We start from the raw sequence: 14,718 nt of genomic DNA, 5'->3' as shown, positions 1-14,718 counted from the left end.
TTGCAACAAAAAGAATAAAATACATAGGAATAAACCTACATAGGGAGACAAAAGACCTGTATGCAGAAAACTATAAGACACTGATGAAAGAAATTAAAGATGATACCAACAGATGGAGAGATATACCATGTTCTTGGATTGGAAGAATCAATATTGTGAAAATGACTATACTACCCAAAGCAATCTACAGATTCAATGCAATCCCTATCAAGTTACCGATGGCATTTTTTACGGAACTAGAATAAATCATCTTAAAATTTGTATGGAGACACAAAAGACCCCGAATAGCCAAAGCAGTCTTGAGGGAAAAAAACGGGGCTGGAGGAATCAGACTCCCTGACTTCAGACTATACTACAAAGCTACAGTAATCTAGACAATATGGTACTGGCACAAAAACAGAAACATAGATCAATGGATCAAGATAGAAAGCCCAGAGATAAACCCACACACCTATGGTCAACTAATCTATGAGAAAGGAGGCAAAGATATACAATGGAGAAAAGACAGTCTCTTCAATAAGTGGTGCTGGGAAAACTGGACAGCTACATGTAAAAGAATGAAATTAGAACACTCCCTAACACCATACACAAAAATAAACTCAAAACGGATTCGAGACCTAAATGTGAGACTGGACACTATAAAACTCTTAGAGGAAAACATAGGAAGAACACTCTTTGACATCAATCACAGCAAGATCTTTTTTGATCCACCTCCTAGAGTAATGGAAATAAAAACAAAAATAAACAAATGGGACCTAATGAAACTTCAAAGCTTTTGCACAGCAAAGGAAACCATAAACAAGACGGAAAGACAACCCTCAGAATGGGAGAAAATATTTGCAAACAAATCAACGGACAAAGGATTAATCTCTAAAATATATAAAAGCTCATGCAGCTCAATATTAAAGAAACAAACAACCCAATCCAAAAATGGGCAGAAGACCTAAATAGACATTTCTCCAAAGAAGACATACAGATGGCCAAGAAGCACATGAAAAGCTGCTCATCATCACTAATTATTAGAGAAATGCAAATCAAAACTACAATGAGGTATCACCTCACACCAGTTAGAATGGGCATCATCAGAAAATCTACAAACAACAAATGCTGGAGAAAAGGGAACTCTCTTGCACTGTTGGTGGGAATGTCAAGTGATACAGCCACTATGGAGAACAGTATGGAGGTTCCTTAAAAAAACTAAAAATAGAATTACCATATGATCCACCAATCCCACTACTGGGCGTATACCCAGAGAAAACCATAATTCAAAAAGACACGTGCACCCAATGTTCATTGCAGCACTGTTTACAATAGCCAGGTCATGGAAGCAACCTAAATGTCCACTGACAGATGAATGGATAAAGAAGTTGTGGTACATATATACAATGGAATATTACTCAGCCATAAAAAGGAACGAAATTGAGTCATTTGTTGAGACGTGGATGGATCTAGAGACTGTCATACAGAGTGAAGTAAGTCAGAAAGAGAAAAACAAATATCGCATATTAACGCATGTATGTGGAACCTAGACAAATGGTACAGATGAACCGGTTTAAAGGGCAGAAGTTGAGACACAGATGTAGAGAACAACATATGGACACCAAGGGGTGAAAACCGCGGTGGGGTGGGGATGGTGGTGTGTTGAATTGGGCGATTGGGATTGACATGTATACACTGATGTGTATAAAATTGATGACGAATAAGAACCTGCAGTATAAAAAAACAAACAAAAAAAAACAACTAATACTAAACTTTCTTTGGGTTATTTGTATGGAAATATGTTAATATAAATGTTTCAGACATTAATAAAAAATAAAAAAATAATGAATGGGTATGCTGTCAAATGTTTCCTCTGAATTTTTTTGAGCCGATTCCATGAACTTTTCTCATTTAATCTATTAAGGGGTTATCTATATTTATGGATTTTTCTAATATTAAACCTTCCTTTTACACTGGGATAAACCCAAATTGGCTATAGTGTATACCTGTTTTAAACATTATTGGATTTTATTTGCAAATAATTTCTTTGTATTTATAGTAATAAGTGAAATAGACCTATAATTTTCCTTTTTTATAATGTCCTTATCTTATTTTGGTATCAGGATTATTCAAGCCTCATGTAAGCAGCTTGGAGGTACTTCCTCTTTGCTACTGTCTGGAAGAGTTTGCATTAAACTGTGAACATCTGTTCTTTGTTTACTCATTAAAAATCAAGAATACAGTTTAAAAATGATTTCTTGGATATAATACCAAAAGCGCAGGCAACAAAATAAAAAATAGATGAACTGGACTACATCAAAATTAAAAACTTCTTTGCATCAAAGGACAAAGTTAACAAAATAAAATGGCAACTCATGGAATGGGAGAAAACATTTGCAAATTATGTATCTGATAAAGTTTTACTAACCAGAAGAGGTAAAAAACTCCTATAACTCAAAAACAATAAAAACAACCTGATTAAAAAATGGAAAACTGACTTTAATAGACGTTTCTCCAAAGAAAATATATAAATGGCCAACAAGCACATAAAAATATTCCTTTACGTCCCTAATCTTTATGGAAATGCAAATCAATACCATAACGAAATACTACCTCACACGCTTTGGGATGGCTATTATCAAAAAAAAAAGCAAACCAAAAAAAGAAAAACAGAAAATAACAAGGGGTAGCAAGGGTGTAGAGAAATTGGAACCCCTGTGAACTGCTGGTAGATATATAAAATGGTGCAGTTGCTGTAGAAAATAGTATGGTGGTTCCTCAAAATATTAAGAATAGAATTACCATATTATTCATCAGTTCCTCTTCTGAGTATATTCCCAAAAGGATTGAAAGCAGGGTTTCAAACAGATATTTGTATACCCATGATGATAGCAGCATTATTTACAACAGCCAAAAGTTGGAAGCGATCCAAGTGTCCAGCGACAGATAAATGAATGAACAAAATGTGGTATATACATACAATGGAATATTTTTCTGCCTTAAAAAGCAAGGAAATTTTAACACATGCTACACATGTGTGAACCTTCAGGACATTGTTTTAAGCGAAATAAGCCAGTCACTAAAAGACAAATAATGCATGAATCTACATATATAGGGTACCTAGAGTATTCAAATGCATAGATACAAAAATCAGAATAGTGGTCACCAAGAACTGCGGGGAGAGAAGAATGGGGAGATTCTGTTTAATGGGTACAGAGTTTCAGTGTTAAAGGCTGAAGAGTTCTGGAGGTGGATGGTGGTGATTCTTGCATAGCAATGTGAATGTACTTAATATCACTGAACAGTACACTTTAAAATGGTCAAAATGGTAAATTTTATGCTATGTGTATTTTATCACAATTCAAAATATTTTTTAAACAAAGAATACAGATATTATTCTGTGTAGCTGATGTGGCTTTCCTCTGTTTCACAGAGAGACTTGGAAGCAATTCCCCTAGTTTCAGCTCTATCTCCCACCCACTGCACCCATAGGACTTGCTAACTCTCAGCACAAACTCTGTGTGACTTCCACTAATACAATCACCTCCTATGTCCTCAACACAACTTCTAGAATATATTCTGTGCAGTGACACTTTTTGCTTTGTTTCATCCACCAACTTCTCTCCAAATACCTCCTTTCAGATTTGTTGAAATGTCTTATTTGTTGATATCTTCTGCTCTCATGTTTTTCACTATCTATTAGAACAGAAGATAGTCAGTCTCCATAAGCAAGGACTTTATTGCTACATACTACTGAAGAACATCACTCAAGAGATAACACCTTAAACCAAGCACTCTCTTTTGGAATGTGCAATGTTTAGCCTCAGATAGGTAAGTACAGGTTTTGTATGCCATGAATTTATATATCCCATGCAGTTACAAGTGTTCTGCAATATATACCACCTTCTTTGTTTAAATAAAGGAAACTCATCTAGCCTACTAGTTGACAAAGCTGAACTTCTGCAAGTAGTTTTTGTAAACAAAAAGAAATACTTTATTTTTTAAACATCTCCTATAAACCTCAGCCACCTGGGTGTTTAGGGAAGTTCTGAGTTATAAGAAATTTTAAAAGAAAATTTCCCCTAGAAGTCTGCCACCTGGCCCCCAAGCATTTCATTAAGATCAGTATTCATTCCCAAACATTTTGGTAGGAAGGAGAAGGAAACTGGTCATAACTCCAAATTTTTCCTGGAACAATAGTTATGAGGGTTTTCTTTTCCCCCAATCTGTACTTCTTGTTGTAAGGATCCTAATAGACAGGGGAGACAAATGTCTGTGCTCAGTCTGCAATATTATACTGGAATCTCCTTTATTTTTAATTGGTACCTTATTGGCTTAATAATACTTTCTGATGATTTGTCTATAGTCTCCCTACCACCTGCTATAGAGAATAAAATAGAATCCTACACGCTAAGGACATGGATTTATTGTTTGAACTAGGTAGGAATAACCTCACATTAGGTTTTACCACTTAACTGCTACAATAAAAACAACAGCAACAAAAACAGCCTTAAAGCCAGGTTCAGCAAAGTCAAAATTAGTATTTTTGGTGGATAGCTTCCAACAAATAGTAGGTATACATCCAACAATCTAATATGGCAGGTCAACTGATTTAGAAATGAAAGGTACATTTTAAATCTAAATCAACTTGAAAGGATCACCAAGAAATTATAATAACTAAAGCTAGCCACTTTGTTCAATTACTTATGACCGTGTAAAGTGTTTTCTAAGTTCTCTTTTGAAAATTTAACAGCTAAAATTATTTTAACTGTTCCTGGGATAAAAATCAGGAAACTATTGGCAGCCACTCTCCAAAATGCTAGAGTAGACCCAGAACCTAGTTTAATCCTTGGCCAATCTCCATGTGGTGATGGGATGACCATCCACTCAGACATATATCTTAGAATAAATTACATAAGTACCCCTCTGATTTTTAACAAAAGCATATCCACCTTCTATTCTTTTCCATTGATAATACGATGTGAAAATCAACCTTAATGGACAATTTTTACTATCTGCTTGGTTGTGAGCCATAATATTATTGGGTGATTGCCTAAAATAATGTATAATTTATACACTCCTCCAGGTATACTAGATTTTGTCTTGCATCCAGCAATAGCATTAAAGAGCTATATCTATAACACATTGCTTTAGCTACTTAAAAATAATTCTTTCTGTATTATAAGTTCACATCATGTTATCTAGTTATTTTGAGGAATAATGAAAAGTAACAAAATTAATTCTTTTATCATGGTGTTTTGTTGAGAATTTGCCCATCATACCACTTGGCTTACTGGGGAAGACTCATGGTAGAAACACCCTCAAGTATGACATTGTCCAAAAGCCAAATAAATGTGGTCTTCTCAGTGCATGATTTGTGTTTAGACCATGAACACTATAAATTTTGCTTCTGGGCTTATTGCTCTCTTTGTTTTGTTAGAGGGAAGCTCAGAACCACTTTTGTACCTCACTTCCTATCATATATGTAACATCTTTGTGGTATCGACTTTTTAATTAACTGTATCCCTGGTACATTTCCTATCTTGATTTTACCTTCACTAATATTTATTCACCAGTATTTTTTAATCCTACTATATATAATTTATGTGTATGTATAAATCACCTTTATTCTTTTACATAAAAAAGGATAATATAAAACAAACAAAACAAATCACTACACAGGACAAAAGCCAAGCAAACAGCTAAACTACTGCATCCCTTGCCTCACTGTCCTCTCTAACCTGGGACTTGTACTACAGTGGCTATTATAAAAACAGAGATCTGGGGACTTCCCTGGTGGTGCAGTGGTTAAGAATCCGCCTGCCAATGCAGGGGACATGGGTTTGATCCCTGGTCCAGTAAGATCCCACATGCTGTGGAGCAATTAAGCCCATGCACCACGACTACTGAGCCTGAGCTCTAGAGCCCACAAGCCACAACTACTGAGTCTGAGTGCTGCAACTACTGAAGCCTGCGCGCCTATAGCCCGTGCTCTGCAACAAGAGAAGTCACCACAATGAGAAGCCCGTGCACTGCAACGAAGAGTAGCCCCCACTCGCTGCAACTTGAGAAAGCCTGCACGCAGCAACAAAGACCCAATGCAGCCAAAAATAAATAAATAAATTTAAAAACAAGAAAATTTTCTTTAAAAAAAATCAAAGATTTGAAAACATATTCATCTTACATTTGTTGAACCAGTTATTGAGAAAATTTTGTGATATGCCTACTTGTGTGTCAGGCACCATGATCACAGGTAAGCTTGCAAAGAAATGTAAGTTATGGTCCTCAATATCCAAGAACCTCAAACTCTAGTAGGAAAAGCAGATAAGTGCAACAGAGCATGGTAAATATAACAGTAATACAGAATTTTTAAAAGTGACATGAATACATAATATTTACATTACAATTGTCATTCTTAGTTTGATGAATTATAGAATTCAAAATGTATCTGAAAGAAAGAGAGGGGGCATGTCAGAAGGATGAAGCATGGAAGGACACAAAGCAAAAGTAACCACACGTGAAAAGACACTGAAAGATTACTTGGTACATTCAAGGTTTTATAAATGGCTGGAGTTTCTTGTGTTTATGTAGGTGTGGAGAGCAGGAGCAACATGTGAGTCTCAGGTTGTGCACTGTATAAACCCAGGTAGCACCATTTACTTAGATTACAACATGAATGGTAGCCCCTAGGGAGGTGCAGCACAAAACCTGCATAATTACATGTGATAGCAGGAGTTTAGAAATGGGGAAGGGAGGAAGTACGATATCCATAAAGCTTTGTTACTCACTACAAGGACACTAAAATCATTTCATTTTAATAGTTCATTCTTTGTAACATTATGTACCTTTGTGAAATTTTACCTACACTGCATGGCTTTGTCCATAGGACAAGAATCTCATCTATATATCTGACTTTGATATCATCATCATCTAATCTGGGTGAAGCTGTAAACTATGAGAGAGTTTTTGAACTTTAAATACGCTTGATGTGAATGCTTAGTCAGAGCCAACCTCCCTAAGGTTATTCCATAAAGGTAAGTCCCATATAGAGGACACACAGGTAGGCACTAATTCCAGCATAATATATATTTATGAAATCATGTAACGGTCAGCTACATCTCTTTAAATGAAGAGGAGAGTGTCTAACAACCAGGTCTAAAGATTTGGGCCCAATGAGCTGGAAAATAGAATTTTAAAAGAAGTACCATCAGAAAAGGGGCAGAAATCTATCCTAGATGAGGCCATGAAGGCTTCGTCATAAATCTGGAGAGAACTCTAGGTTTTGTCACTGCTGAAGGTCACAGTTGACAAGCAGAAGGAATGGACTTATACTGTTCAAAGACCAGCATGACTGGGGGCCAGGAAAGAGTCTGGCAAAATGCAGAGAAAGGCACAAATTCATATGAACATCTCAGGACTGATGTGGATAAGTCGATAAGGAATGTATTTGCAGAGTCATTTAGTGTTTCTAGATAAGCAACCAATAAAGGTATTCATTCCATCATGTTCCTGCAAGTGATAATTAATCATGGACCACCTTAAAACTACATCAAATATGAATGAGAAAACGTAGGCTTTTTAACTGGTGGGACTTTAATTTTGATCTGTTTAAATCCCTTCTTTTACTTATGAGGAATCAAAAAACCAAAGGGGTGAAGTGGTCTGGTAAACAGTGAAGAGAATTGCTTGAAAGAACAGAGCTAGAACTTCTTTCAATTTATCATGCTGACCTTGAAACAAATTTCTATATTATTCAGTCTCTTCTTCCTAAATTTTAGATGGAGCTGAAGTGTAGTTCAAACAACATATGACCAAATATTCTGTCTTATCTCTTAGCAAACAGCCTAGAATCTAAATATCCAAATGAGGGACTGCTTTCTTTGGCGTTTCTAAATTTATCCTTACAACATGCTTGACCTGCATGGCTCTCTGCCCCTGAATTTCTGCAGTCCCTATTATCACATACATGCTGACTCAGCTCTAATCACAAAGAATAAATGTAAATATGCCATGCTAGTTTTGCAAAACTAAAACTAAACATGGTGTTAATGACACAAGGTTATTAACTCATTCATTCAATGAGAGAATGTTTATTCAGTATCTATTATAAACTTTTGGGGGTGGTGTTGTTTCCCAATATAAGTTTTCCTTTCCTAATAGCAATGTGATTTGAGGGGTTAGGAATTATCCCTTTCCTATCTAATATAGCCTGGCTAGACTTTAATTAGTAACATTTCCCCTCCTCAGTGGAATAGCATGAGATCTCAGCTAGGTCTTTCAGATGCTCTTTCCTCTCATTTGCATCTTCAGCAGAGAGTCTAAGAGACTGAAAGTGTTTGGAGCCCCATCCTGAGCAGCAGCAACATTCTGATCATTGACTGGAGGACCACTGCTGTGTTAGCTCCCATCAGCTCCAAGAGCTCCCCAAATCCTTACCACAATTTTGATTTTGCTTTTATTAGCCACAGTTGTTTTCTCTTGTTTGGAGCCAAAGAACTTAGCTGATAAACTATCTATCATGTAGTCACCACTATGTTAGATGCTAAATACTAAAAACAGAAAGACAATATAAAGTAATTAAAAGGCAGAGCCCCATTTCTCCAAGAATTTTCTATACAGCTGAAAAGGCAAGACATGCATTTAAGAAACTAATACATAATGCAATAGATCATTTATTACCAAGCTGATTGTTCAGGACAATAAAAGTTATAGGAATCCAGAAAAGAAAGGGGAGATCAGAAAAGGCTGGATTTTAAAAGGTGGGTATAAATTCAATAGAGAAAGGAAATGACCAGTTAGATGTGGGCAATCAAATAAAGCAGAACTTTGAATCCAGAATGAACTAACTATGTTACAAGAGTAGTAAGAATGGATCCTCAAAAAGATGATAATCTTATTAATAAAACAGGACCATTTTATTGAAGGCAAGTGAGTAGAGAGAGAAAATGAGGACAAACAGCTGTTGTGAGGAATGGAATGCTCACAGGAAAGTGGTAGAAAGGAAGACAGCAAAGCAGAAGCCAGAAAAATAAGTAAAAATGAGAAAGCAAAGAACAGGACTTTAAGACAAATCCTTACCTTCTCCGGCCCCCAGTTTCCTCATCGGTAGAATGGGGGTAATCATGATACCACCTCATAGAGTGTGGTGATGACGAGATGAGTTATTATATGTAAAACACTTAAAAATATTTGGAATAGATTAACAAATGATACAGATCTGCAGTTTCAAGGAGAACGTGATCTCCAGCTCAAGCTTCCAAGAAGTTCAAGACAAGAACAGTCCCTGAATTTAGTTACTGGTTCACTGTTGACTGTCAAGAAAACAGTTTGGAGATAGAAGTGAGATTACAGCAGTTTAAAAAGAGAATAAGTGGTGAAAACACGGAAGATGTGAGCTTTTAATTCAAAAGTTTGGTGGTGAAATGAAAGTCAGAGAAAATGTTTTATAAAAAGCAGGCAGGTTCCACAACATTTTGAAGGCACAGGAGAAGGACCAGTAAGGAGGAAGAGGCAAGGATGAGAATGACATGAGTTTGAGCCTAAGATTTTATTGGGAGTCACAAAAAGATCCAGGACATAGAGTAGTTTATTTCAGGGAAGTGAATCCTTCCTCTGAATCTGGAGGAAAAGATAAAAGTATATTAAAAAAGAAAATGATACATTGAAGTGGAGAGTAAAGTCCATAATGAAATTCAGGGTCAGTAGACATGACCTTATCAGGAAAGCAGGAGAGACCAAATGAAGTGAAGATTATGAGGTTATGAAAAGCTGTAAAATGCTAGAAAATGACAAATCTTTGCACACCTTATTGAGACTCTCTACTATTTCAATAAGAAAATTATAGGGAAACTATCCCTATTGAAAGAGTAAGGTAAAATTTTATTTTAAGTGGCCTGTTAGAATGAGTGTTTAAAACAAAAACCCTAATTCATGAAGAGAGGAACCGTCACTGGGAGGGCTCAGATTGGAAAAGATATCATACGGAGTAGATTTCTACACAGAGTAAAAGGAAAAAAAAAAGAGAGAGAGAGAGAACCTCCAATGTCCCATACATTTCTTTGATAGTAAGAATTTCTATCAAGATTAGCAAATAGGGGCTTCCCTGGTTGCGCAGTGGTTGAGAACCTGCCTGCCAATGCAGGGGACATGGGTTTGAGTCCTGGTCTGGGAAGATCCCACATGCCGCGGAGCAACTGGGCCCGTGAGCCACAACTACTGAGCCTGCGCGTCTGGAGCCTGTGCTCCGCAACAAGAGAGGCCGCGACAGTGAGAGGCCCGCGCACCACGATGAAGAGTGGCCCCCGCTCGCCGCAACTAGAGAAAGCCCTCACACAGAAACGAAGACCCAACACAGCCAAAAATAAAATTAATTAATTAATTAAAAAAAAAAAAGATTAGCAAATAAGATTTTATATCAAGAATACCAAATGGGAAGTCCAAGGAGCCAGGGGCTTCTGCATGATGTGTGAATCACAGGAAGAGGAGGTACCATTCCCAGAAGGAGAATGAACTCTTTTTAGTCTCATAGCAATGCTTATATGTCCCTAGATATCCATTACATTACTTTAATCTGACCTATTGAAATGACATAATGCAGCTGTCCAGGATTGGCTACTGGAAAGGAGGCTGCCAAAGGATATTGTGGCCAGGATTTTCCTACAGACTACTCTTTCTCTAGGATTCCCCAGCTTAACAGAAATATTGTAAGCCTCTTATCTCCTATGGCTTCACTTCTATTTGAATGATTTAATTCTTATTTTGGATGTTAGGAGAGAGATGTAAAGATGGTTCTTAATTTTGTTTGGGTCATGGTACCCAATGAACATTTGATGACAGCATTTGAATGTCTCCCAAGAAAAATGCACACAAAGTATTATATCAATTTCTCTGAGATCAAAGATTGTCTAAACACTATCCAGGGATTCAGTGAAGAAACCATTTCTATGCAGTTAGGAACCTGGGGAACTGGAAATTCTCCCAGAAATGTATATCCTAAAATTGCTTATGTCAGAAAGGATTTTAGTTGTTGTTTATACATTCGAGTTCCAGCAATATACACAGTTAATTTACATAATTCATCCATTAAATTCTCTGCAAAAATAATAATTATAATAATAATTTAAATAACACAGGTGAAGATTATGTCAGTCATACCATAAGCCTAAGCTTCAGAGTAAGCACAACATGAGAGCTATGAACCTGTTTCCCTCAGTTGGTTTCAAAATGTTTCTCTCAACATGGAACTCTCATTTTGCGGAATGTTATTCTAGTTCATACAACATGGCCCCTAAACCCTAGCCAACTTCTCTATTTGGTATTTAACTGGGGAAAAAACCTGATTTTTTTAGGCTGAACTGGCAATATTTGTTGTTTCTCGGCTTCTTGGTATCCAACTGCTCTCCCATCCCTTGCTAGTATCCTGATTTCTCTTTGGGTGGAATTTCCCCATGATTAAGGTTCTCATGGGAGGTCAATTCCTAATTCTTGTTTCTCATGGCATCTCCTACCACAAAAGCCAAGAGAGTCAAATTATTTCTTTGTCTGCCTCTTGGTACAACTAAGCAGTGAGCACATAACCTGAGCTTGACCAATCGGAACTTTTCATCATAAGAAAAGGATGCAGGGATGGAATGACTATTTGAAGGCTTAATCCACTGTACTAGAGCACTGAAGCATGGACCATACTATTCTTGCAGTCTAGTCTCCAAAGACCTCTTGGTTTTTGCCCATTTCCCAAATCGAGTTATCCACTGATTCCCAATAAAGTATAATAACCCATAATCTTCTGATGAATAACCCTGTTGCTTAAAAATGCCAGAGCAGTTTCTGTTGCCTACAATCAAAAATACTGAAATTCTAGAGAAAATGTAGCCAAGATAGACTTAAAAATAGATGGAACATCAATGTCACTTGAGGTGACATTACACATGGCAACTGCTTAAGAGAATTTCAGATATAATTTTGTCTGAGATTTTGTCTTACATGCTGACTTTAGAACCTAAGCTCCACATAAATGACTCTAATGCAGTATCACACATAATAGTAAAATACTGGAAGCAACCTAAATGTTCTACAATAAGGGACTATCTAAAAATTAAAAGTCTGTAGGCTGTATATGGGTTATTATGCAACCAGTAAAATCATGTCATAGAAAAATATAAAATAAGATTGAAAAATATTACAGGTATATTATTACCAAATAGTTTGGCTAGTATGACTCCATATTTATTCATTCTTATCCTTAAAAACATGGCTGAAAGTGTTTATGTCATGTGGGTTTATGAGTGATTGTTCTTCTTTACACTTATCTATCTTTAAATTTTCTTGCAGTTAACATATATTACCTTGGAGATTAGATTTTTAAAACTCTTGAAATGTTATTGTAAATAAATAAGAAAAGTCCCTTGTAGTATCCCAGTGCCTAATGCTTTTCTCTTTTATATTTCCCCAGATGACTCTTCACTTTTCCAATCCATTCAAAAAGGGTAAAACCATACTTTTTAAAAATACAGCTCAAGCTATGGAAGAATAAACTTATGAAGTGTCTCTTACAATTTATATTACTTTGATGTGAATATCTTTCATCAATCTATTGGTTTAAAATTAATTTTTTTCTTTCACTTTTATGTTTCAGAAATTAAGTTTCAGAAAAATCTCAGATTTAGGATAGAAATTCCCCCATTGGATCATTCCTCTTTTCCTAGGTAACAACCCAAATGACACATGTCTTAGTAATCACATGCCCACATATGGAACTCACTTAGAAAATCAGTTAATTATGAAAATGATATTTAGCAATGGCTGGAAATAATTTTCAATGGGCCATATCCTCTGTAAATCTCTTATAATCTTACTAATTAATTTTTGTTGTTTTTGTTGGGTTTTTTAGTATGGGCAATCAACCCAGAGGAATATTCATCTGGAGTCCTGAATGCTCCATTTTATCACTGGTTTTCAGTAGAAAATTTTCTGCATGTAATAATTACCATCTATTAAATATTTATGTCATGGAGTGGGAAATGTAGTTGATATTTCTATCCATTGTGTAGAATTGTCACAAAATCCTTGTACAGTGAGTACATAATCCGTATTTTAGAGATGAGGAAAGGCAGGATCACGGAGGTCACATCAGTAGTAAGCAGTGGAGTGAGGTCGGCCTATCAGTCTTTCTGCTATAACTCACCGTTTTGCATAAGCTAGTTCTCATAATTTTTACAGTAGTGTAAAGTGGAAATTTGTGGAAGTGTGTGTAGTAAAATGTGGGCGCAGTTGGCTATACAAGCTGGGTCTCAGAAGGTGACACCTTAGAAATCTCCACCAGGGTCCACAGTTTGGTCTCTCCCACCCACGTGTCTGCAACTTACTAAGGCAGTGCCTTCATGTTAAAACTCATACAAAGCAATGAATGCTGCTGGAACCAGCAGAGTTAAACAGAAAATAATATAAAGAATCAACTGCTTTAAACCAGAATGTATAATATTATCAGATATTACAAGTCAGTTGATATGATGAGTTGTTTAACATATGTGAGATGTATAGTAAATAATATACTAATTATTCAGGGGAAATTGTACTATTTCTATTTCAAAAATATATTTTAGGAAAATTGAGTATCTAAATACTTTAGAAAATTAAGAACTATAAAAGTACTAGAACAAAATATAGATCAGTATTTCACAAGTGTGATACCAAAGAGAAGAGAGAAACTGTAAAGTTTAAAACATCTGTAATCAAAAATACAATATACAAGGCAATTAGAGGTTATCATAATAAGTGAAGTAAGTCAGAAAGAGAAAGACAAATACCATATGATATCACTTATATGTGGAATCTAAAATATGACACAAATGAACCTATCTATGAAACAGAAACAGAATCACGGACATTGAGAACAGACTGGTGGTTGCCGGTGGGGAGGGGGTTGGGGGAGGGATGGAGTGGGAGGTTGAGGTTAGGAGATGTAAACGTTTATATATAGAATGGATAAACAGCAAGGTCCTACTGTATAGCAAAGAGACCTATATTCAATTTCCTATGATTAATCATAATGGAAAAGAATATATTAAAAAACAAATATATATATATGTATAACTGAATCACTTTGCTGTACAGCAGTGACTAATGCAACATTGTAAATAACTATACTTCAATAAAAAATTAATTTAAAAATACAATATACAAAAGAATATGACGAGAAGACTCGGGGCAAGATGGCGGAAGAGTAAGACGCAGAGATCACCTTCCTTCCCACAGATACATTAGAAATACATCTACACGTGGAATTGCTCCTACAGAACACCCACTGAATGCTGGCAGAAGACGTCAGACCTCCCAAAAGGAAAGAAACTCCCCACGTACTTGGGTAGGGCGAAAGAAAAAAGAAATAACAGAGACAAAAGACTAGGGATGGGACCTGCACCAGTGGGAGGGAGCTGTGAAGGAGGAAAGGTTTCCACACACTAGGAAGCTCCTTCACGGGTGGAGACTGTGGGTGGCGGAGGGGGGAAGCTTCGGAGCCACGGAGGAGAGCACAGCCACAGGGGTGCGGAGGGCAAAGCAGAGAGATTCCCACATGGAGGATCGGTGCCGAGTAGCACTCACCAGCCCGAGAGGTTTGTCTGCTCACCTGCCGGGGCGGGCGGGGGCTGGGAGCTGAGGCTCGGGCTTCGGTCGGATCGCAGGAAGAGGACTGGGGTTGGCGGCGTGAACACAGCCTGAAGGGGTTAGCGCACCACAGCT

The sequence above is a fragment of the Balaenoptera physalus genome, assembly GCF_965194825.1.
Source record: "Balaenoptera physalus genome assembly, chromosome: 3".
In the NCBI taxonomy this organism is placed as follows: domain Eukaryota; kingdom Metazoa; phylum Chordata; class Mammalia; order Artiodactyla; family Balaenopteridae; genus Balaenoptera; species Balaenoptera physalus.
Note: the sequence above shows the minus strand (reverse complement) of the source record.